We start from the raw sequence: 27,151 nt of genomic DNA on the forward strand, positions 1-27,151 counted from the left end.
TGTATATGTGGAAGGTGAATATATTTCGTGTGGAAATCCTACATCCTAAACCAACCCATTGAATGTGAGCTATCTAATCCGAGGATGTTCTGCAGTTCCTAAAGAACTGTCCGTGGGCGTCCGCACATCATCACTTATCTGCGAGTTGAGGAATTGTTCCGTATCTGCGATCTCCTTGACGAAAGCAGAAGGTAGTTCCAGGTTTCAGCGCCCATTGTGGCGGCTGATGGAACTATAGGAACATCGATCTCACTTAGAGAATTTCGTAGTCGAAGACTAATTAGGTTCCAGTTGATGAGCGTCACCTAGAAGAAGACTGCACGGAACTTTGAGGCACCTGGCATGCCCTATTGTACAACTCCCGTGTACTACTCGTAAGCGAATCCGGACACAACCTAAATTATGATCTGAATTGAATGAAGTGGACTAGTTACACTGTTTAGCAATGACTTAAGCTCTTAGCTACAGTTCAAAGTGGTGGCAACCAGTGTACATGCATCCTTTAAAAAGGGACATCAAATTTCTCCGCTTTCTTTCAAATCTCCTCCTTCACGCTTCACAATTAGTAGGTCACCTAGAAACCACCAAAAACTCCTCTTCAATTTCTAGAAATACTTCTTAAGCCAGTGACTCCAGTAAACCAAGTAGAAAAAATTAACTGGAAAGATCCTATGGAACAATAATGAGTGTACCTATTATTCTGTACTACAGAAAAATTAATACCGTACTGGTTAGTGCATCTTCATTTTGGAACCATGTCAACTCGAGAACAAAAACAACTGTGAGAGCACCTCTCAAACGGACATGAGATATTGTACGCAATTCGAAAGGGATGCAAGCCAATAAATCTACATCTACATATACGTGATTACTGTGCTATTCACAATAGAGTGCCTGGCAGTGAGTTCATTGAACCACCTTCAGCCTGTCTCCCTACCGTTCCACTCTCGAACGGCGAGCGGGAAAACGAACACCTAATTTTATCGTGGTGATCATTTATCCCTATGTAGGTGGATGCCAACAGAACGTTTTCGCAATTAGAGAAGAAAACTGGTGATTATAATTTCATAAGAAGATCCATACTGTCTCAACGAACACACATTTGTTTTCATGATTGCCACTCCAGTTCACGTATCGTGTCTGTGAACTTTTTCGATGTCATTCGTCAGTCCCACCTGATGCGGATCCCACACCGCACAGCAATACTCCAGAATAGGACGGACTAGCAGATATATGCAGTCTCTTTAGTGGACCTGTTGCACCTTCTAAGTGTTCTGCCAATGAATCGCAGATTTTGGTTTGCTCTACCCACAATATTATCTATGTGATCGTTGAAATTTATTTGTAATTGTAATCCATAAATATTTACTTGAATTTACAGTATTCAGATTTGTGTGACTTATAGCGTAATTCAAATTTAGCGCATTTCTTTTAGTACTCATGTGAATGACTTCACACTTTTCTTTAATCAGGGCCAACTGCCACTCTTGGCACCATACAGATATCTTATCTAAATCGTTTTGCAATTCGTTTTGGTCATCTGATGTCTGTACAAGACGGTAAATGACAGCATTGTCAGCAAACAACCTAATAGGGCTACTCAGATTGTCTCCTATGTCGGTAATATAGGTCAGAAACTATAGGGGCCTACAACACTTCCTTGGGGAACGCCGGGTATTACTTCTGTTTTACTCGATGACTTTCCATCGACTGCTACGAACTGTCACCTTCCAGACAGAAAATCACAAATGCAGTCGCACAACAGAGGCGCTATTCCATAGGCATGAAGTTTGGTTAGAAGCCGCTTGTGAGAAACGGTGTCGAAAGTCGTCTGGAAATCCCAAAATATGGAATCAATTTGACATACCCTGTCGATGGCACTCATTACTTCATGAGCATTAAGAGCTAGTTGTGTTTCACAAGAATGATGTTTTCTGAATCCTTGCTGACTATGTGTCAACAAGTGATTTTCTTCGAGGTAATTCATAATGTTCGAACACACAATATGTCCCAAAACCCTACTGGAATTCGACGTTAGTGATATGGGCCTGTAATTCAGCGAGGTACTCCTATTTCCCTGTTTGGGTATTGGTGTGACTTGAGCAATTTTCCAGTGTTTAGTACAGAACTTTCTGTGAGCGAGCGGTTGTACATAATTGCTAAATATGAAGGTATTGTATCAGCATACTCTGAAAGGAACCTCACTGGTATACAATCTGGACCGGAGGCCTTATCTTTATTAAGTGATCTGAGCAGCTTTGCTACACCGAGGATATCTACTTCTACGTTACTCATCTTGGAAGTTGTTCTTGATTGGAATTCAGGAATATTTACGTAGTCTTCTTTGGTGAAGGAGTATCGGAAAACGGTTTTTAATAACTCTGCTTTAGTGGCACTGTCATCAGTGACTTCACCGTCGTTATCGCGCAGTGAAGGTATTGATTGCATCTTGCCACTGGTGCGCTTTATATATGACCAGAATCTCTTTGGACTCTCCGCCAGATTCCGAGACAAAGTTTGGTTGTGGAAATTGTGAAAAGCATCTCACATTGAAGTACGAGCTATATTTCGAACCTCTGCAAAACTTTGCCAATCTTGGGGATTTTACATTCTTTTAAATTCGGTATGCTTCTTTTCCTTTGCTTGTGCAACAGCGATCTGACTCGTTTCGTGTACCAGGGGGATCAGTGCAATTACTTAATAATTTACGTGGTATATATCTCTCAATTGCCATCTACACTATCTCTTTGAAATCATTCCACACCTTTTCTGCGCTTACGTGATGAGAGAGGAGTGGAGACTCTCTCTTAAAAAGGTGTTAAGAGCTTTTTTATCAGCTTCTTTAAATATATGACCTTTTTGATGGTTGTAGCTGTTACGGTATTCGGCCTAGCAGCAACTGCCTTGTGGTCGCTAATCCCTGTAACCGTCATGATAGTCCCTATTTGTGAAGGATTATTTGTTACTAAGAGGTTAGGTGCGTTTTTGCAACCATTGACGCTTCGAGTGGGCTCATGAACTAATACTTTGAAACGATTTTCTGAGAAATCATTCAGTACAATTTCGGATGATGTTTCATGCCTGCCACCGGCATTTAACGTAAAATTTTTCCAGCATATCGAGGATAGATTGAAGTTCCGCTGACTATAATTGTGCGAGGGGGGTACCTATTTGAAATGACACTCAAGGTTTCTTTGAACTGTTCACCAATCAGCATCTGAGTGGACAGCCGAAACGATGTCGTCCGCCGCGCCACAATGACGTCGTGGTGAGTCAATCCGAGGTGCAGTCTGCACCCTCCGTGGATAAAATGGGGGTTGAGCATCGAGACCAGGAACTTCCTTTTGTACACACGAAGAGAGGGGACGCTTGGTAGCACCTCTGCTTGTGTCTTGAACAATGCTTGGTGTAATAGATATTATCACTATATACACCCAAGCCACAAGGCAATACAGAATAGTTCCTGGTGATGACGAGCACTCCCGATACAGCTACCATGGCGGTTAAAACAAAAGCACGACTAAAAAGTTACATCTGTGAACAATATAGATAACAGGAAGCTCAGCACTACAGTAGCGCGCTGGTGCCTCCTTCACTTGCTCATGCTGCTTTTGTATGATAGAGGAGAAATTGCTGCCTCTCCGTTACTATAGTATTAATAGAACGATAATTTTACCGGAAATTTGACGAGTCACTATTGATGAGCGTCCTATCATGCAACCCGACGCCGACTCCTGAAATTCTATCGTCACCTACACTGACCATTCTCCTGTACGTCTAATGATTCAGCGTGAGTTTTCTTATCCGTGACGATGAATTTCTTCCACTTTGGGTAACTGTTGCTGTGAATCTCTTCTCTGTGAAGACGTTTTTCTCTTAAGATCTTTCACCCATGGCACCTTATTTTAGAAGCATGCCTGCAAGCTCCTGGAAAGTGCAGTGCCCCATTTACTGACAACGCTTCATACGGTGGCAAACTCCACCGTCGACAGAAATGCCAACGGCTGCCTCTTGCTTTTCGAGATAGTGCCATATATACCGATGGTGCCGACAGCTTGTTCCTTATCAAACATAGGCAATTTTCTATTGTGTCCATTAAATGCACAGCTGATTTAGGCCCTCGTACCAATTATACTACCCACCTCCACAGGCAATATCACAAGAGCACGGATGTACAGTGAGCCTAAACTGGGAGGTTCCTATCCTCGTCATGACAGAAATTTACATCGCTAATATTTGCATACGAAGCAGGGGCTGTCGTACAGTTCCTGTTCACCAGACGTTGCACGAACTCTCATGTCCGGAGTATGTAACTGACTTTTCCTCAACTGAAATAATCATTCGAATGATTGGGCCCATATGTGCCAAAATATTCAATTTTACATTCGCAAGGTACTGTACAACGTCAGTTCTAAACTTTTGCGACACCGAACATACAAAAATGCATCATGCAGCTTCTCTAATAATTAGATAATTAAGTAGGTCATAAACCAACACAAATTCACTATCCTTAATGACGGGTATAAGGTAATACAAAACAGCAGATACAATGGAAAATTCATGCACCTCACAAACACAAACATAAACAAACATATGAGCGCGCGCTCTCGAGAGCGCCACAAAGGAAACGAATAAAACGTGAGTTTAACGCTGCTTGCACGGGAACATTCGACTCGGAGTACTTGAGTCTGTAAAGGATTATCTCCTCTGTCCTTATTCTTAAAGTAAACCAACGGGTAACTTTGAGTAGCCAGCTGCAGATTTGAATACCTCGTCCTTGGCATGCGAGTCCAGCCATCTCCCTAGTACAGCCACTGCAGTTCACAACTCGCCAACGCGACGCCTTCACGCTTTCTTCAGGAGCCCTTCCGAAAAAAGCCTTATCAGTTTCCGCTGCTATAGAAGTCTCGTGGACATCGCAGCAATGTAATTCCAGGTGACAGGGCGCTATTTATACCTTAAATATTTCACATTTTACGTTTCCGATGAACATTGACAAGTGTCTCAAAATCAGCTTAAAGAAGTTGACAGTCGCGACAGTGAAGTGGAATTCAATTTGAAGGAGTACTTTTCGTCACAAACAAAAATCAACTGAAGTTTATAAATTCCTGAGTAAGTATTGAACTTCTTGCTGCTGTATTTTTTATTTATTTATTTATTTATGTCATTGGCCTTCCGAATGGTTTGATGCGGCCCGCCAGGAATTCCTCTCCTTTGCCAACATCAACATCCCAGAATAGCAATTGCAACCTAAGACTTCTTTTATTTGCTGGATGTATACCGATCTCCTTCATCCGCTACAGTTTCTGCCCTCTACAGATCCCTCTATTACCATGGAATTAATTCACTGATGTTTTAATAGACCTCATATCATCCTGTCCCTTCTCTTTGTCAGTGTTTTCCACATACCAGTTCCTTCTCAGAATCTGCGCACAACCTCCTCACTGCTAACGTTATCAGTCGTCCTAATTTTCAAAATTAGTCTGTAGCACCACATCTCAATTGCTTTGATTCTCCTCTATTTTCGTTTCCCATAGTTCACGTTTCGCTCTCATACAATGCTGTGCTCCAAACGTACATCCTCATAAATTTGTCCTTCAAATTAATATCTATGTTTGACACTAGTAGAAATATATCGCCAAGGAACGTCTTTTTTACCAGTGCTAGTCTGCTTTTCATGTCGTCCTTGGTCCGTCCGCCATTGGTTATTTTGCTGCTTAGGTAGTACAAGTCGTTAACGACTTTGTGACCATCAATTCTAATGATATGTTTCTCGCTGTTCTCATTTCTGCGCTTCTCATTACTTTCGTCTTTCTTCGGTTTACCCTCAAACCATATTCTGTACTGATTAGTCTGTTCATCCCATCCAGCAGATCATGTAATTCTTCTTTACTTTCGCTAAGGATAGCAATGTCATCAGCGAATCTTATCATTGATATCCTTCAGTTTGAATTTTAATCCTTCTCCTTGACCTTTCTTTTATTTCCATCATCGCTACTTCGACTTACAGATTGAACAGTAAGGGCGGAAGACATCTTTTTTTTACTCCGAGCACTTCGTTTATTTTCGTCTACTCTTATCTTCTCTTGGCCCTTCTACATATTGTATATCACCCGTCTCTCCCTGTAGCTTACCCAAATTTTTCTCAGATGTTCGAACATCTTGTACCATTTTAATTTGTCGAGCGCTTTTTCCAGGACGACAAATCCTATGATTGTGTCTTGATTTTTCTTTAGCCTTGCTTCCATTATCAACAGCAATGACAGAATTGCCTCTCTGGTGCCTTTACCTTCCTTAAAGCCAAATTGATTTTCATGCTACTGATAATGAAACGGAAATCTTTCGCGGCTAATATAATTGAAATTAGCTTTACTGCTTCGGAGATGTGTACGAGCAAACAGACGTGCAACTGCCCAGCAAGTCACGATCCAGATGAACCACGCGGCTAACAACTGTCTCTTCTCAATGACTGTTCAGCGAACGTTGTTGGGTACGGGCCTCCGCACCAGTCGCCTGGTTCATACACCCATGCTGGAATTTGCACGCCAATACCGCAACTCGACGTCCGCTGCGGCTCCATCGGCTTGAAACGTCTGAAAGCATACAATCTTCTACAATCGTCGGAAGCGTCCAGACCGAAGGAGAGAGCCTTAAGGGTTGGGGAACTTTTTTGTGACATTCCCGGGCAAATAATGGAGAAGTGTTATGAATGGAACAGGGAATTGTATCTATGCTTTATAGATCTAGAAAAGGCATATGACCGGGTTCCTAGGAGGAAGTTATTGTCTGTTCTACGAGATTATGGAATAGGAGGCAAACTTCTGCAAGCAGTTAAAGGTCTTTACATGGACAGTCAGGCAGCAGTTAGAGTTGACGGTAAACTGAGTTCATGGTTCAGAGTAGTTTCAGGGGTAAGACAAGGCTGCAACCTGTCTCCACTATTGTTCATATTATTTATGGATCATATGTTGAAAACAATAGACTGGTTGATTGAGATTAAGATATGTGAACACAAAATAAGCAGACTTGCATATGCGGATGACTTAGTTGTGATGGCAGATTCGATTGAAAGTTTGCAAAGTAATATTTCAGAACTAGATCAGAAATGTAAGGACTATGGTATGAAGATTAGCATCTTCAAAACGAAAGTAATGTCAGTGGGAAAGAAATATAAACGGATTGAGTGCCAAATAGGAGGAACAAAGTTAGAACAGGTGGACGGTTTCAAGTACTTGGGATGCATATTCTCACAGGATGGCAACATAGTGTAAGAAGTGGAAGCAAGGTGTAGCAAAGCCAATGCAGTGAGCGCTCAGCTACGATCTACTCTCTCCTGCAAGAAGGAAGTCAGTACCAAGACTAAGTTATCTGTGCACCGTTCAATCTTTCGACCAACCTTGTTGTATGGGAGCGAGAGCTGGGTCGATTCAGGTTACCTTATCAACAAGGTTGAGGTTACGGTACTAGGAGATGGGAATAATGGCAGGAGGGTGTGCACAATGAGGAAATCAAAGGAAAACTGGGAATGAACTCTGTAGATGTAGCAGTCAGGGCGAACAGGCTTAGATGGTGGGATCATGTTACACGCATGGGAGAAGCAAGGTTACCCAAGAGACTCATGGGTTCAGCAGTAGAGGGTAGGAGGAGTCGGGGCAGACCAAGGAGAAGGTACCTGGATTCGGTTAAGAATGATTTTGAAGTAATAGGTTTAACATCAGAAGAGGCACCAATGTTAGCACTGAATAGGGGAACATGGAGGAATTTTATAAGGGGACTATGCTCCAGACTGAACGCTGAAAGGCATAATCAGTCTTAAATGATGATGATGATGATTCCCGGGGTGATCTTGTCATTCTGAAATCCACAACTAATCAAAAGTATGCCTCTATCCTCCGGCACCTTATCGACCCTTTCATGCAGTTTGTTTTTCCGCCGACAATGCAACGTGTCACTCAGTTCGCACTGTAGGTGCGTGCTTCGAAGAGCAGTAGGATGATTTTGACGTTCTCCTCCGGCCATCAAACTCCCGTATTTAAACGCAACCGGGAATCTGTGGGCCCATCTCTATGGGGCTGTAAGCGCCGTGGACTCTCAACCGAGAACCTAGCGCAGATGGTCAAGGCTCTAGAGTCGGCCGTGGACTCTCAACCGAGAACCTAGCGCAGATGGTCAAGGCTCTAGAGTCGGCATGGCCCAATATCCTTGACGGTACCTACCAGAAACTCTTTGGCTCTCTTCCTGCTCGTCTCGCAGTCGCCCGCTCTACAAAAAGCGGGTACATTAATGGGACTGGACCATATATGTTCATATTGTTGCCAGCTCATTTGGAAGACAGGAGAACAACTTTTATGGTGACACTATTGTTATTGTCAAATTATAAATATAGTCGATCAATGTTTCAGATAAGCATCTCGTTAGTACAGCATAGTTTAAGGATGCCTCCACAGAGGAAGAACCAGGCAGACTGATTAAGCCTTGAGCTCTTGTACAAACTGATGACATTCATCTATGACTCAGAATCCATTCTCTCACCACGCATGTTGCCACCAAGTTTCACCTGGGAGAGCGCAGTATTCCACAGCTGGTTTCGTTTCGAAGAAGCAGGATGACTTTCTATTTGAATTGACTTACTTATGCAGAACACATTCCCTGGGCTCCGTGTGGGTTTCTTGTGTCGAATTTCGACTAATCCATTCATATACTGGGCGTCGGCTAAATTATTCATTTGGTAATGAAAAGTATTCGTGTATTTCAAGTATATCCCCAAGTTGCACCCCGTTGGTGTCTGTCTGCTAGTATCAACGATTATGTTTATCCCAAGGCTAGTTAGAAAACTATTTTCTTCTTTGTGAGCACCACGTACTTGATAAATTTGAAGAAAGTCATTTTTCCACCAAGGCCGAAATTTAAAATTTTTCTTTATTAAGCACAACTTGTTTCGAACATGGCTGATTTTCAAGTACGTCCACAAAAGTAACACACCAAACTAAAAGACAATTGCAATATTAAAAAACCTAAATATCCATGATGAATTCAGTGTTGTCTCAAACACAGTAATTACCTAAAACAGATTTGTATATATGACCCACGCCAAATACAAATCGTATACCACGTGTGACTGTGTAACCACTGTCACTCTATGGGTTTTATGTTTTAGATCGTGGACTTTGATGACCTCGCTATGCACGATCATGCATGGCAAGCGCTTTTTATTTGACGGAGATGATGTTTCCGCATATGTTACACATAATTACTGTGTGTGAGAAAATGCTAAATCCAATACAACTGCAGGTTTTTTTATGTTATAACTTTCATTCAGTTTTGTTCGTAAGTGTTTATTCATCTGAAGGAAAAACAGTAATGTACTTTACTTACGACACTCCATTCCTTGTGTAATGTCGTCATTTAAAATGTATTGTGGGTGTTTTAACATTCCATTACGTGTCTTCCAGTAAGAATGGACGTTAACGGGCTTTCCGCTCTCTAGGTTACAAAATACCTTTTTTTTTTTGCATATTTTGACTCCTTATAGTCTTGTAAGCGGGCATTCGCCCATTCTAACCGCTCTAATCCCTACTGTCCTTTGCGACTCTGATCGATATATTTCTCTCTGTAAAGCTGTTGTAACATTTTAAGTCGAAGAAAATATCGATATATCTGTTTTACTTAACCACCAGCTGTCTCAAGTACACGATTTCGATGAAAGCGAGATGAGGAAATGTGTTATGGCGACAGTTTATCACAGACATTCAGCGAACAACAATGCTCAGCATGATTACTCTTCTGAACGTTGGTGTAAATGGAAGCAAGCATGAGATGAACGGGATAGTGGATGTTTTCGATCATAAGCCACCATTGAGGAGTGAAATTACTGATTGCTCATGTGTGCAAAGACATCTGACTCATGACAGATTTGCGGAGAGATGCCTTGGAGCCTACACGCAGAACAACAGTGAAGCACTGAATTCATTAATTTGGACTTAAGCGCCAGAAAAAACATTTTAGAGGGCAAAAGTCGTTCACAGCTGTAAGTCTGGCGTGCGTCGTTTTTAGCGACAGATTTAAGAGTGTCCTGTGTAACATGAAAATCGTGGGAGTCGTTACTGACACCACGACCTGCTAATCCCCCACGGAAAGAGACGACAAACGCCTCGAGCTTCCTTACCGCCGCTCGTTCCAGAACAGCGACGGGGCTAGAGTTATGGCTGGAGAGACTCTCACTTTAGAAAATGAGATCTTCAAGGAAGAGTAGTGTTTGGCGCAGGAGTAGCAGATTAATGATAAGCTGAAAACATTTAAAGATATGTAGACAAAACTCGAACTCAAAACTTCCAATACGTATTTCTCCAGACAATGTTTCTTAAACTGGTTAGCACGATTCAAAATAAATTACTCAGTAAAGCTAGATGTTGTTTTGGCTAGCTCTGAGCACTAAGGGACTTAAAACCTGAGGCCATCAGTCCCCTATAACTTAGAACTACTTAAACCTAATGACATCACACACATCCATGCCCGAGGCAGGATTCGAACCTGCGACAGTAGCGGTCGCGCAGTTCCAGGCTGAAGTGCCTAGAACCGCTCGGCTACAGCCGCCGGCTATTGTTTTGGATTTGATGAAACAGGTGTGGTATCACCGCCAGACACCACACTCACTAGGTGGTAGCCTTTAAATCGGCCGCGGTCCATTAGTATACGTCGGACCCGCGTGTCGCCACTATCAGTGATTGCAGACTGAGCGCCGCCACACGGCAGGTCTAGTCTAGTGAGACTCCCTAGCACTCGCCCCAGTTGGTTGGACATTCGACTTTGCTAGCGATGGTTCACTGCCTACATACGCTCTCATTTGCAGAGACGACAGTTTTTAGCATAGCCTTCAGCTACGTCCTTTGCTACGACCTAGCAAGGCACCATATTCAGTTACTATATGTCTTCTGAACAGATAATATTGTTAATCATGTACCATCAAGAGCGACGTTCATCATTAATGGATTAAAGTTAAGTATCAAACTAGCTACGTCCGCTTTCTGAATTCTAATTCCTTGTCTTGTTCCAGATCTCAAGTCAGTATAGTTCTTCCCTCCTCGCGCCAGCCTGCGTGAGCTACAACGCGTGCATTTCGGCCTCATCTAGTAACACGGTGTTGGCTCTTCAGCCAACACAACAATAGGTACTAGTAATTTTGGCGTGAACCTAAAGGAAAATACATTTTTCATAATGTTAATCAAAAATGGCTCCAATCACTATGGGACTTAACATCTGGGGTCATCAGTCCCCTAGACTTAGAACTACTTAAACCTAACCTACGGACAGCACACACATCCTTCCTCGAGGCAGGATTCGAACCTGCGACCGTAGCAGTAGCGCGGTTTCTCATAATGTTACTTATTCATTTACATTTATTTTGATTGCATTACATTTACATTTGATTTTAAACATGGTCGTTTTATTTTCGCCGTTCGAGCTATAGAAATTTTAATTTTCAGTGCAGATCTTTACTTCACCCTCAATCACGCGAACCGTTTAGTTGAGCAATCCTCACAGAGATATTTTGGCGCTCATTTAATGCTTCATAGACTCCTCAGTTTACCGGGAAAAAATATTTACACAGTATTTAAGATCTATGCTTTTGTTTGTTGATAAACATTTTTAAGACAATATTCTATTGCAGGAAAAAAATGATGAACGTGCGCATAAAATAAGACTCAGAGAGTGCAAAACCCTCTTAATCAGTTAAAGTAGCGGAACTTATCACGGAACAGGCCGTTTCCGAGCGTGCAGTAGCCCTGGTACCGCGACCTGCCGTTACCCGCTTCAGAAAACAGACTTTCAACAACGGAAAGTGTTGTGTGCCCACCATACCTCAACGGCAGGAAGAGCGCGCTTCATATTTCGGGATTACCCGAGATTACCCGGCGCGAGATGTCGGCGGCACTGCATTGGAAATGGTCGCGCAGGCCAATTCGCAGGCCTTCGCTCGGTACCGCAGCACAGGCGAAAACTCTATTACCCGTTCGCCATAAACGACCCAGAATTAATACGCGTTCCGAACAAAAGGCTTATGAATAAAACGATAAACGAGCAGGACTAAATATTGTTCAATAACTGTCGTCCTACTCGGATATCTGGTTTTATAAATAAATTTCCATACAGCGGGTTTTATTCCACCACTGAGCCTCTCATTATTTATGGGAAATTGATCCAGCCAGCAGATGAGAGAGAGCATTGATTGGGTACCTCTGCGACCTGGCTCCGACGGTGGCGAAACGAGATTAATTCCTCCAACTTGTTCGCGGATATTTGTTTTGCAGATGTAATCGGGGTTTTATTTACCCGCCTTAATGGAGTTGCCGCATCGCTGCATTCTTCAACAGCTGGCGGCGAAACTGCCACTACTCCATGTACTGCGTACGTGTTTCGTCTCGTTGTTCTCTTATATGCAGAACTCCCATATATTATGTTACAGGAAATTGTAAAAGTACTACACTTCGATAGTACAGACAAGTAAATTGTTCAATAAATCGTTTGCACCACCTGCATATCTTCGAATTTCAAACGTGTATGGACGAAAAATTAAGAGTAAGGAGGAAATAAAGAAAGTGTTAACAGGCCGAAGGAGCGTCCTCTGAACAAACGCATCATTGCAGGAACTCCTTAGGAGGTCGAAGCAACAGTCGATATACCAGTGTAGCAGGCGACTACAGCCATGCGGATTTGCCTTTTGTCAGTTACTGTACTTTTTGTCATTAGTCTCTCTGACTGGTTGGATCTTACACGCCACAGTTTTCTACACTACTGGCCATTAAAATTGATACACCAAGAGGAAATACAGATGATAAACGGGTATTCATTGGACAAATACATTATACTAGAACTGACATGTGATTACATATTCACGCCATTTGGGTGCTTAGATCCTGAGAAATTAGTACCCAGAACAACCACCTCTGGCCTTAATAACGGCCTTGATACACCTGGGCATTGAATCAAACAGATCTTGGATGGTGTGTACAGGCACAGCTGCCCATGCAGCTTCAACACGATACCGCAGTTCATCAGGAGTAGTTACTGGCATATTGTGACGAGGCAGTTGCTCGGCCGCCAATCACCAGACGTTTTCAGTTGGTGAGAGATCTGGAGAATGTGCTGGCCAGCGCAGCAGTCGAACATTTTCTGTATCCAGAAAGGCCCGTACAGGACCTGCAACATTCGGTCGTGCATTATCCTCCTGAAGTGTAGAGTTTAGCAGGGATCGAATGATGGGTAGATCCACGGGTCGTAACACATCTGAAATGTAACGTCCACAGTTCAAAGTGCCGTCAGTGCGTACAAGAGGAGACCGAAACGTGTAACCAATGGCACCCCATACCATCACGTCAGGTGATACGCCATTATGGCTATGACGAATACACGCTTCCAATGTGCGTTCACCGCGATAACGCCAAACATGGATGCGACCATCATGATGCTGAAATCAGAACCTGTATTTATCCGAAAAAATGACGTTTTGACATTCGTGCACCAAGGTTCGTCGTTGAGTACACCAACGCAGGCGCTACTGTGGTTCAAATGGCTCTGAGCACTACGGGACTCAACATCTTAGGTCATTAGTCCCCTAGAACTTAGAACTACTTAAACCTAACTAACCTAAGGACATCACACACACCCATCCCGGAGGCAGGATTCGAACCTGCGACCATAGCAGCCGCGCGGTTCCGGACTGCAGCGCCAGAACCGCACTGCCACCGCGGCCGGCGCAGGCGCTACTGCCTGTGATGCAGCGTCAAGGATAACCGCAGCCATGGTCTCCGAGCTGATAGTCCATGCTGCTGCAAACGTCGTCAAACTGTTGTTGTCTTGCAAACGTCCCCATTTGTTGACTCAGGGATCGAGATGTGGCTGCACGATCCGTTACAGCCATGCAGATAAGAGGACTGTCATCTCGACTGCTAGTGATATGAGGCCTTTGGGATTAAGCACGGCGTTCCGTTTTACCCTCCTGAACCCACCGATTCCATATTCTGCTAACAGTCATTTGATCTAGACCAACGCGAGCAGCAACGTCGCGATACTAGAAACCGCAATCGCGATGGGCTACAATCCGACCTTTATCGAAGTGGGAAATGTGATGGTACACATTTCTACTGCTTACACGATGCATCATAACAACGTTTCACCTGGCAACACCGGTCAAATGCTGTTTGTGTATGAGAAATCGGTTGGAAACTTTCCTCATGTCAGCACATTGTAGGGGTCGCCACCGGTGCCAACCTTGGGTGAATGCCCTGAAAAGCTAATCATTTTCATATCACAGCATCTTCTTCCTGTCGGTTAAATTTTGCGTCTGTAACACGTGGTGTAGCAATTTTAATGGTCCGTAGTGTATTTTGTGCCAAAGTCTCCATCTCCGAGCACCACTTAGTTATTTCTTGCGTATAATCCAGTTGTCTTCCCTCAAAATTATTGCTGTTTATATCTAATACGGTGCAAGTTATTCGCTGACGCTGTAAGTTAGTTAGCAAGTTAGTTTCATGTTCCATATGTCATTTTGACTAGTGTCAATAGTGTTGTCCAGAAGCAATGGTTTCAGGTTAGGCCGGCATTGGTGGCCGAGCGGTTCTAGGCGCTACAGTCTGGATCAGCGCAACCGCTACGGTCGCAGGTTCGAATCATGCCTCGGGCATGGATGTGTGTGACGTCCTTAGGTTAGTTAGGTTTAAGTACATCCAAGTCTAGGGGACTGATGACCTCAGATGTTAAGTCCCACAGTGCTCAGAGCCATTTGAAACATTTTTTTTTTTCAGGTTTCTTTTGATACTTGCTTGCATACTTGGTACTAAAAGTCATTATTTCCTCTAATGCGATAGGTATTTATACCACTGTTTTTTCACCAACTGTTATGCATTAATTATTAAGAATTTCATTAGCGAATATATGTACTGCGTCAATGCAATTACATTGAGTTCTTGAAGTTCCTACTAGACAACTGCGGTTGAATACCACTTATAATTCTTTCTGCTCGCTGTAGTGCAATCAATACTTTCTTTCTAAATGGTGAGTTACCACATAAAATTATTCAATGACACAACAATGAGTGCAAATATGAAAAATATGATCAGTTTGTTTCAGAGTCTATGAATTATGAGAAGAGCAAATTTGCTTAACTTAATCGTTTGAGGACCTCAGTAATATTCCTCCAGCAGTTCAAGTTTTCATAAATATGCACATCAAAATATTTGGAGTATTCTATTCTGTTTACTGACTCCTATTCCTAATCTACATCAATTGTTGGTGTACCCCTACTTGTTGTGCAGAACAGAATATAGTGCTTCTTTTTTTCTTTTTCCTAAATTAAGGTTGAGTCCATTTTCTAAAACACACTGGATAATTCTTTGAAAACCATCATTAACAATGCCTTCTGTGGTTTTAATTCTGCTGGGATTTATAATAACACCAGCGGCATCTGCTAAATCTACCAATTCCTCATTTTGAATATTAGGTGGAAGGTCATTCACATATGTAAGAAACAGGATCGGACGAAAACTGAACCTTGATTTCTGCCCAGTCACTAAAATTGCTGACCCGTTTGCTGGTCTGCCAAACAAATTTGACACCGTGACACGACTATGCGTGACAGAATATGTGAAACATTTAGACGGCCGACTCAAAACAAATAAGTATACCCACGCATAATTCGTTGTGTGCGTGATGCAAGATGCAGTACCTCTGATAGTTCAGGTGCTGACTGGCTCAGGCTCTAAGTAGCACATTAGCAAAGGGCAGAAGTCTCACCACCTAGGTAAAGAAAGACCTGTGGCTCTGAGCAATATGGGACTTAAACGTCTGAGGTCATCAGTCCCTTAGAACTTAGAACTACTTTAACGTAACTAACCTAAGGATTTCACACACATCCATGCCCGAGGCAGGATTCGAACCTGCGACCGTAGCGGTCACGCGGTTCCAGACTGAAGCGCCTACAACCTCTCGGCCACACCGGCTGGCTTGCCGTTTTTTATTAGCGAAGTGCCAGTACAAGAGTGATCTTCTCTTTCTCTATGGCTTTCCTCCAAAGCTCGCTAGCATAGCACATTTGCATGCTTAGACTACACCCACTGCAACACAAGCCAATCACGAGCTGGAGCTCCGCATTCGAGGCTGGGAGACCGCCCACCTGCTCTGCATACACAGATTTGACCAACCAGTGACTTTAAAAATTAATTGGGAGAAAAGGAAAAAAGAATGAGGTACGCGCCTTCTTTCTCACACGTTTATACTGTGTCTTTGCTAAAAGCATGACTTGTATGGAACCACAGCCCTCCATAAAAAGATCAGTATCTCCCCTGTTATGTCCATTTTGAACTTTCTAAAGGACGGACTAAACACGCCAAAAGCCTCGTGCCTTCACAAATATGTTGTGTAGCAGAGTCTGGACGCCTGGGTGGCTAACAAGGGCCCATTCTCTACTTTATTGCAAGCCATCATATCTTACAATGCGCTGGACAAACCTGTAGTGACTCCTCGGCCATAGTCAGACTACCTGGAAGTCGCCACCAGCTAACCAGCACTACCCAATGTATCTGCACAATGAGACCAGGGGACTTGGCTTTCGGCAAATGTTTTCACCAACGCTGTAGAGAATAAAGCTCCCCTCAAGCTTTTACTGCTGTGTCTTCTCTAGAGCGCGAAGCAAGGGTGTTAACTAGCGCCAGCTATTTCAGCATATGAATGAAGTCAGATAGTATCAAATGTAACAACCAAGTAATAAAGATCACTTTCCCTATGAACATTAAGCAGCATGACACGGCATCAAAAAGGAGAGTGCCCAGCCATCTCTCAGAGTATTTTACATGTGTCCTGGACAACACGAAAATCATGGCGTCAAACACAATCGTATCCCAGTACAATATCTATCTACATTCAATTTCCTACAAAAAAGTGTACAAGAGAATAAGAAACCTTTTACATTTCACTGCACACGTTTCTGTTGGTCATAATATATGAACAATATGTGAGAAGTAGGGACTGATAGTGTTTGCAAGTGTATTGATAATTCAGCAAGGGACTAGTTAACAGCATTGCTACTTCTAAGGACAATTCCAAAAACTTTGTGAGTGGACAAGTGGTGGGTTATGGACTTGCTATATTATCCGCAAGACTCTTCAATGGTGATTGTGCGCCTGCACAGTCGCAACAGATGGCTGCTGGCTATCTCTACAAGGACTACAGTGGGTCTACACCTTTGATGACCCACCAATACCATTATTTCTACAAGGACTGCAGTGGGTCTGCACCTCTGGTGGCCCACCAATACCGTAATCTCTACCAGGACTACAGTGGGTCTACTCTGTGATGACCTACCTACCGATAGTCTTCAACGTCGACTGACTCTGTTGTGGCCCATTACCTGTCTGCATGTCAAGAGTCAGCACTGTCTTTCCGTTGAAAGGACAACACTACTTCTTCAAGACTGCATGGAAATCCACTACTTCCGTGTGCATTTTCTTTTACTACTCAGACTTTGAGAAAAACACTACTATTTTACTGTGATGAATGATCAGGACTGTCTATATGGACTGTGAGAAAATTTTAGCTTTTGACCAACATTGTATCAATAAGTGTGTGCATTTGATTTCTTTGCTATTGTAATCATAATTATAATTTTTTTTTCAAATCTGTATTAGTCACTGCCCAAAACAATTTGTAAATTTTTTTGTGGGGAGCATGGGGGCTATGGAAGTAGGCTGTTTACGTTTTCTTATTGGTAACGCCACGTAGCGCTCTCTATGAAAAATCACTGGCTGTGCCGTGTGCAGTCTGTGGCTGGTTTGCATTGTTGTCTGCCATTGTAGTGTTGGACAGCGGCAGCTGGATGCTAACAGCGCGTAGCGTTGCTCAGTTAGAGGTGGCGCCGCCAACAGTGGTGGACGTGAGGAGAGAGATGGCGGAGTTTTGAAATTTGTAAGAATTGATGTCATGAACTGATATATATTATGACTATAAAGGTAAATACATTGTTTGTTCACTATTAAAATCTTTCATTTGCTAACTGTGCCTATCAGTAGTTAGTGACTTCCGTAGTTTGAATCTTTTAGTTAGGTGGCAGTAGTGGCGCTCGCTGTATTGCAGTAGTTCGAGTAACCAAGATTTTTGTGAGGTAAGCGATTTGTGAAACATATAGGTTGATGTTAGTCAGTGCCATTCTCTTGTAGGGATTATTGAAAGTCAGATTGCGTTGCGCTAAAAACTATTGTGTGTCAGTTTAAGCACAGTCTTGCATAATTTTTCAAAGGGGACGTTTCAAGATAAATACAAGTTACGTCAATTTTGATAACATACAGTGAAGTCGAGTTGAGCTCGTCATTAATGTAGCCTCGCGGCAAAAAATTAAGAAAAAAGGTGGACGGAAGTGCAACTGGAACCACAGAACGCTTGACAGAGTTAGAAAAAAAGCAGTTTTAGCCAGAGGATGTTAATGAGACTGTGCAAATGTATCTTAGTGTCCAACAACGGTGAGACAGTAGTTATCAATTATGTGAACGTTTTCTCTAAAGTGAACATGTATTATGACTAATTGAATCGTCTGTATACAGACGGTAAGCTCCGGTGGGGCAAACAGAAGGGAGGACGGTACACACCTGGTACGTCGTTAGGGTAGAGAGAAGCTGCCAAGACTGCTTCCCTTTGCAGCGGGAGGAGATGAACGAAGCCGTACAAAGCACGTCAGAGGCGCAAAATAACAGCGTCGAATAGAGAGACGCCGCAGCCGCTGAAAAGATCGAACGACGTCGTCCCCGAGCGGGTATTGGACTTCAGCGTTCTGTGGTTCCAGTTGCACTTCCGTCCACCTTTTTTCTTATTTTTTTGCCGCGAGGACACATTAATGACGAGCTTCACAGACCCTGCGCTTTGTACCAATCCCCGCATCAGGTACGATTCATGGCGGCATCGCTGCACGGATGTTCGCGTTGAGTAATACTGTGAGCTGAAATGCTGAGGTAACTCCGAGTCCGGAACCGCTTTAGAAGATAATAACGTCCGACTAGTTACTTTAGGCGTGTTAAAATCTAGTGCCAAGTACTAAAGTTTTCATGGACTCTTGTTTACCTCCAGGTGCGTTATGCATTAAAAGAACAGCAACATCATTAGCAACTGCACGTAACGTCAGGTTGGTTGCACATGCTCCCGCATATTGTTTAATCTTTTGAAATTGGTGAAATTTTTTGTTTTCTAATGAGTTTACCTTACACAGTAGGAAACGAGCCTACAGAGACAAGCTCTCTGGATGACAGAATTCACAGAGTGCGAAATGGAGACGCGGAAATTAACGTAAGGACGGCAAACCTTCGTCAACTGAGCTTTGGACGGCTTGTCGCCAACGGATATTTATCCAGAGAATTTTCGACGACGACACAGCAGTTACTTTCATCCATCAGAACGAAGCGCATACAGTTCGAGTAATTCCAAGACACACAAAACGAATAATATGCAGTTAACAATGTGCTACCGAAATTAAGTCTGAATCATATGGTGATTAATTGTCTTAGTCACGTATTCGGAGGTTAATTAATGTTAATTACATTTCAAAAAGTAATAATGTTGCACCTGTCGTAACATTACCAGTTAATAACAAATAACAGTGTTAGATGTTCCACTTGCAGAGGCGTAAATGCCACAATCTATTTATTTCAACAAAATGGCGGTTATCGTTTAGAAAACTTATTCTGATTGCTAATATTTTTTATAACACAGTAGGTGAGAATACAGTGAGATAGTATTGTTGGTTTGCCTCGAGGTTATTGAATCTGTGCACTGAGCAAGCTGCGAAGAAAGCAAGATGAATTTTGGGAACCGAATTAAAGCTCAAGAAAAATAAATAACAAACTAGATGTTGATACTATTTCTGTGAAAGATGACAAAGACATTGAACAGCAGCTGATTGGATAGTGTGTTCGAAAGAGGTTAAAAGATGAACAAAAAAGGATAAATAAGGTTAATGAAATGTAGTCGATTTCAATTAGATGACGCTGATAGAATTGCATTAGAAAATGAGTCACTAAAATCTTTGGAAGGATAATGGAAATCCTTAGATGGAGCAATACGTAAAATAAGGTAAAGGCAGCCACTCATCGATAGCGGATCGACCGCTGGAGTACAGAAACACAAATCAGAAAACACCACGCACACTAACTTTCGAGCACAAGTTCTTTTCTAGTAATAGTACACACGTTCACATGTTCAAACACACAGACACGTAAACTGTGGATAGAAAAAAGAGCTAGTGGTCGAAAGATATTTGGGCAGAAAAACAGGTGACGATGGCCGACGCAGAGTCAATTTATAAGGCAGACTTGTAACAGAGAGAAAAGCACTTCGGGGAAAGAGAAGTTTGTAAACATCGAATACAAATTTAAATGCCAGTAAACCAGTTTTGAGGGTATTTTTGTGGAATGTAAACTTGTACCCAACTTAAACGTGCACATTAAATAGTTGAGACAAGAAGAGAATAAAATCTTTCGAAAGTTATTGCGACAGCAGAATGTTAGCGATTATATGGTAGAACATGCAACTGAATAGAAAAGGGGAAAAAGAAACATATCGTTGTAAGATATATGGCTTAAGAGATATGACGTCATAAACGATGGGGTGCTTGAAAAATGACGCATCATGCATGCAGTTGTTCTTTACTGCTAAGTCACTCCTACAATTTTCAACTGCTAACCGCTAATAGCTGCAGGCTGCAGTGGGACGGTAAATAGGGTGAAGAAGAAGTGCAGTTGCAGCGTTTTCACACGAAATGTGCATATACAGATGTTGGTTGAAAATTTTATTGCAAATTTTGGCTCTCACGTAAGTCTCAGGGGATGATTTCCACACTTGGTGTATTAGTACACCTCCACACCTGCGCGTTTGTTATAGTTTTTGAATTAATTATTCACTCAGACATGAGTACAGTTAATGCGAGGGAACAAAACTTAGGCTATTATTATAGCAAAATCAATTTTTTAACGATACAGTTCAATCACTATTTATTGACGTTGTCCTTTTCTTTCACACAATGAAATTAGCACTGGTGAGACGGTTTACAGTTTACTTTAATAATAATTTGACTCCGAGCCCCCAATAGCAATAATGTAGGCTGCTATAAACGAAAGTTACTCAATCAATTCGAACAGAACCACAAGTCCCACTGTCCTCTTTGTTCTAACAGTTTTGGCGCGAAATCACAGTTCGCGACATGTTCACTTACGACGATGTATACCTCGTAAATCTTACTCACACAAATAATCGTAGCACCTCCAGTTCACCAAATAGATACTTGCGCTATTAAAGAATAGTCTTTGTCGAAATAAAGCGGCGCGAAAAAGAATTCTCAGACTACCATATGGGCCATATGGGCTCGCCACCCTCCCTCCAAAACGACTGACCAACGACTAATCCCTGGCCTAGATGGCCGTTCGCTTATATAGGCTCGGACGTCTAACCCTTGGTTAGGCAAGTACCAATCTGACCAGTTAAGGTTACAATTTCTAGGATTATCCTATCGCCCGTAACCCAAGTTTTAGTTTTTGCAAAATTTCGCCACTTAGCGCAAATTTGTTTGTTGACATCTGTGCTGCAATGTTTTAACATAGAACTGGAATAAGCACCGTTTTTAGACGTAATCTATAGCGAGCTACACATGAGGTCGCTCAAAATCTTCATATCTACAATAATAAATAAATTATGGTCGATAAGTGTAATAATAATTTGCAAACAATGAAACTATTGCAAGTTAAGTGTATAGTATAACTTAACTAGTTTAGAATACGTGTGATGCCACACAAAATATTAAATAGTACCGTTCTTTACGTCATGAATTTTCTATTGAATTTTATAAACAATTTTCCCTGAAATTTTGTTTATTGCTCTTTACAGGCTTCATTATTTATGGATCTTAACATGTGACTACGGCACTCGATCCACTATAACGAAACGTTTTTAATGAGTGCTCGCTCATCCCTGTAAGTTGTTATTTACTACTTTTATTAATATTTCAGTATTCGTGATTTTAACCGATTTTGAGGTTACTGTAACTCTTGCGTCTCGTGACTGGAACTAAAGATCGATCTTCCACAAGTGCATATTGCTGACCACAATCCACTGCCGCATCGCTCTTCACCGTAAGTTACATAGTTTTCGCGTAATGCGTGAAAAACCAAACAATGCCCCAAGGTGCAGGCCACGTGGCCGCCCGGCGACGGAAGCGTTGCAAATCTAGCGCAGGCGCGCCACGCGCTTCCGCGAATCGCGCGCCGTGTCGCGCGCTCACTCTCCAGAACGCAATCCTTGCATACTAGAAATATCCGCTAGTAAAGGGGGTTTGTAACGTTACAAGGCGATAACAATAGCTGTCTATATAACCGTGAAAAGGCGTTGCCCTAGAGACGTTTAAAAAATAGCTCTGTAGACACGTGAAGCAGCTGCGCCCAGTGTACGGAAAAAAACGTTACAGAGAATTTTTATTTTGCATACTACGTTTCTTAATTTTGATACTGTGCCTATACACATGCACGTTATGAATGAGTGTATGAGTGTTTCATAATTTCGAATGCGTTTTCACGAATACATGGAAATGAAATTTTTGGATATTACACTACGAACAGAGTCTATTTTTTGTTCTCGTTTCTAATACGAAATTTGCAAGATGATTACTTGCGCAATGTTGGATCTGTCACCTAGTAATTTTGTATATTCTATTCCTCTGCTATTAAATCTTAGAGAACTTTCTTATGTTAAAAGTGGGAGTGTCAGCAAATTCTGTTTCATGGGAGTGGAGGCCTTGGTACGACGAAGTACGAAACTGTATCAGCCTGCAACTCTCCGATTCCGCCGTTCACAGGATACAACGCTGGATGTAAGCCCGACAGTGGTAGCAACAATAAACATATTTACCCGACACGGCTGTCTCTGAACTGTTTCCCCGATATACGGAAGCCGCAGTAGTGTGCGTGAACAGTGGCTCTTCTGCATAACCAGGCAGCCAGTGTGGGACAGGCAGCAGGAGCAGGAGGTGGCTGACGTGCGGCTATTACGCTGCCCCGGCAGCCTCCGTGGTTGGCCGTATCGCCTTTCCTGAAACGAGAGACGCAGCCGGCGAAAGCAGCCGCCCGCAGCCGCGCCTTGCGCTTCTCATCTCCATCTCCTCACCTGACGAGCCAAAGAGGCGCCGTTTTGTGCCGCGCGCGCCTGCCTTCAAAGTCTTTAAACGCGCTTGTCACTATTCGCTGTTCGATGCAGCAAACTCACCTTGCTGCGCTCTTCTGTAACACCCAGAGCGACGGAGACAATGGCTCGCTGATTGATGCCGTGTTGCTCGCCTTCCGAAAGGTGTTCGGTTTATTCAACAAATTACGAGCTCAGCAAATGAACCCGCTTTGTTACTGGATTCAATATTTCCTAGCATACAGAACTCAAAATGTCTTTCTTTCCAATTCCTTTTTCGGTGTGTATTTGTTTAAAATATGTTTGTGGCATAAAAAATAAAGCCTTTCATTTATTTCCGTTGACTGGCCACATTCCAAAGACTGATAATACGAGGAACTGCTGAAAAGCAGTACTTCCGAATTTTTAATTTAAAAACTCGTAAACCTTTTTAAATAAAACAAACGTTATTAAAATTCTGCGAAGGGCGTTCAGTAATCAAATAGTTCAAATGGCTCAAATGGCTCTGAGCACTATGGGACTTAACATCTGAGGTCATCAGACCCGTAGAACTACTTAAAACTAACTAACCTAAAGACATCACACACATCCATGCCCGAGGCAGGAATCGAACCTGCGACCGTAGCAGTCTCGCGGTTCCGGGCTAAAGTGAATAGAACTGCTCTGCCACAGAGGTCAGCCAGTATTCAATGCAATATTTAATTTTTTTATGTCGGGTGATTTTATTCAGGTTTCCAATATACTACATTATTCGCCATTCTTTTGACCACAAAACTTTCTTTTTTCCACGTAACATCCGTTCAGTGCGACGGCCCTACGCCTCCTTGCTGGGAGGGCCTCTACGCCGGCGTGGTATCCCTCCACTGGTCGACAATGGAGCCAACGTCTTGCTGCTTCACTAAATTCCCCATCATCCACGTAGTACTTCTAGTTAAGTGCATCCTTTATTGGGTAAACAGACGGAAGTCGGAAGATGCGAGATCTAGCTGAAGTCGTTTCTATGTAACTCCCTGAAGGCAGCACATTACTCTTCACAGTGGATCGTTGCACCATGAGGGAGAACGTCGAACAGACTAACCCCTTCAATGTAGCAGAGTAACACGTTCCAACATTGCAGGTCACAGCTGTGTGCGGACGGGCGAGACGCAGGAGATCGGACAGGTGAGAGCGGCCATACTGCTACGGGCAAAGACGTCTCGCACAACGAGTCATTGTGCTTTTTTACACTGCCAGCTGTCCGCGGACATCCTGCAAATGTCTGTGAATGTCTGAGATGCTCTTCCTTTCGGCCAAAAGAAACTGAATGACAACTCTATGCTTGGAATGCGCCTCCGCTACAGGCGTCGTTTTAAGGGTTACTTACAGCACCGCCTCCAATTGGAATTTATGAAACTATAGAGGCTGAAGCCGGAATATTCAAAGACGCCCACATTTTTTCAACCGAAATTCGCCGAGGAAAAATAAAAGTGTGACATTACTTATTGGCCTCCCATCGTACCTCTTTATTCTTGAAACTTCCTGCTAGATTAAAACTGTGTGCCGGACCGAGACTCGAACTCGGGACCTTTGCCTTTCGCGAGCAAGAGGTCTACAAACTGAGCTACCCAAGCACGACTCACGCCCCGTCCCCACAGCTTTACTTCTGCCAGTACATCGTCTCCAACCTTCCAAACTTTACAGAAGCTCTCCTGCGAACCTTGCAGAACTAGCACTCCTGAAAGAAAGGATATTGCGGAGACATGGCTTAGCCACAGCCTGGGGGATGTTTCCAGAATGAGACGGGGACAGGGCGTGAGTCGTGCTTGGGTGGCTCAGTTGGTAGAGCACTTGCCCGCGAAAGGCAAAGGTCCCGAGTTCGAGTCTCGGTCTGGCACACAGTTTTAATCTGCCAGGAAGTTTCATATCAGCGCACACTCCGCTGCAGAGTGAAAATCTCATTCTGGATCTTTATTCTTCAAGTCTACAAATTTGTAGCCCTCTGCCGCTAGATCGTTCCAAAGTGTAGCGTGTAACATAGTGCCGTGCAACGTAACTACGTGGGTGCATGAGCAACAGCGTGCTGTAATCGAGTTTGGAATTTGAAGACTTCGTCCTCACGGGAAGCATCCTCTCTTCCAGCATGATAATGCCATACCACATACGAACGCTGCGACATCTGTAACAGTCCGACGCCTTGGGTTCATTGTCGTCCGCCATACAATCCCGACTTGGTCCCATCTATTCTCAAAGTACGACGTCGAGGACTTCACTTTGATATAAATGAAACGGTGCAAGCAGAGGTGAGAATTTTGGCGCCGTCAACAAAGTCAACCATTCAGAGGTGACGGTATCAACAAACTGGTCTCTCGTCGGGGGAAATGTGTTCTGCACCAGATGTAGAATATTAATAACGTTTGTTTCATTTAAGGGGAGGCGGAACTAAGAAAATGACAAAATTGACGATTTTTTATGTTCTTCATTATAAAATTATTTGGAGTTTTATGAATAAAACAAATCAAGTTACACCCTTCTAAGTGAATTCTAATCATATATTTTATCGCTGCAATGCTGACGCACCGTGAAAACGGTTTTAGCGACTTGGTGTGTCACCTCTGACGGCGCCGCTCGCTGGCTGTAAGCAGGGTATCTTTGCAGAATTAGGCATTGTTTTGTTTTCCAACGATGTATGGCTATATCTCTGTGACAAGTGACTGTTCATATCGGTAAACATAAACGCTATACCGTGTGTGTTGACACGTGGAGTTTGCTTTTGTGTTGTTTAGCTGTTCAATTTTGCGTATTTGACGAATTTTGCTCATACCTATTTTACGTATGTGGATGGTGGATATCAATATGTCCCGTTTCAGCAATTGAGTGTTTATGAAAAGGCACAATGAGAGGAAGAAGAAATATTTTGTTGTTTCGAAGGGAGATGCTGCTCAGACTGCTTCACCGACTATTCCAAATGAATCTCATAGAACTTCTTCCAGCGAGGAACTTTGTGGCAGCAAAGAAACATTTGAAAACTATGAAAGTGACAGTAATGATGTGAATGAAACAATTAACCTTGCCTTGCTCTCTAATATTTTGGAACATCACGTATTATGCCAAGTTTGCAAAGAAAGAGGAATGGAATTGAAAATAACTTCTCACATTGGTTTGGCGTGTAAAATGTTATTGAAGTGTAACAATAGTGCTGCAGCAGTTTCGTTTTCTAATTCTTACAGTATTCCTCGTAGTGGTAATAGTGGAAAGAAAGTGTATGATATAAATGTTAGGCTAGTGTGTGGCTTGCGTTGCATTGGCAAGGGTAGTGCTGCTGTGAAAATCTTATGTGGAATTTAGAACTTGCCAAAACCACCAGCCAAGTTTGGATTTTATAATGAATTGATGGGATCTTCTGCTGAAGGTGTTGCTCAAGCAACAATGAAGAAAGCAGTGTAAGAAGCTGTGACGGATATTGGGAATTGTAGAGATTTAGCTGTTGCTTTAAGTGGATCATGGCAATGTAGAAGTCAAAAATCTCTAATTGGAGCTGTGACAACCACCAGTTGCAAAGTAATTGATGTTGCTATTCTCTCAGAACATTGGAGATGTAAGGGCAACACCAAGGAAGAACATAGTAAAAGTTGTGAAGCAAATTTTCACAGCACGAGTGGAGCGATGGAAGTAGAGGGCGTGAAGGCAATTTTTTCCAGGTCACAGGAGTGGTATAATGTACGATACACTATGGGAGAATAGCAGCCTGCATTGCTGCGAAAGGTGGATATACACTGTACTAGTGCCGACATTGTGCATGCTCTGTTGCCTGTGTCTATGTGCTTGTGGTTCTGTCACTGGGTCATGTGATGTGTCTGACCCCAGGAATGTGTAATTAAGTTTCCCCTTCCTGGGACAATGAATTCACAGTGTTCTTATTTCAAATTCCAGGAGTGTAGTTTGGACAAGATGCGAATAGATGCTTTCGAAATGT

Source organism: Schistocerca gregaria, chromosome 7, assembly GCF_023897955.1.
Source record: "Schistocerca gregaria isolate iqSchGreg1 chromosome 7, iqSchGreg1.2, whole genome shotgun sequence".
NCBI classification, from domain to species: Eukaryota; Metazoa; Arthropoda; class Insecta; order Orthoptera; family Acrididae; genus Schistocerca; species Schistocerca gregaria.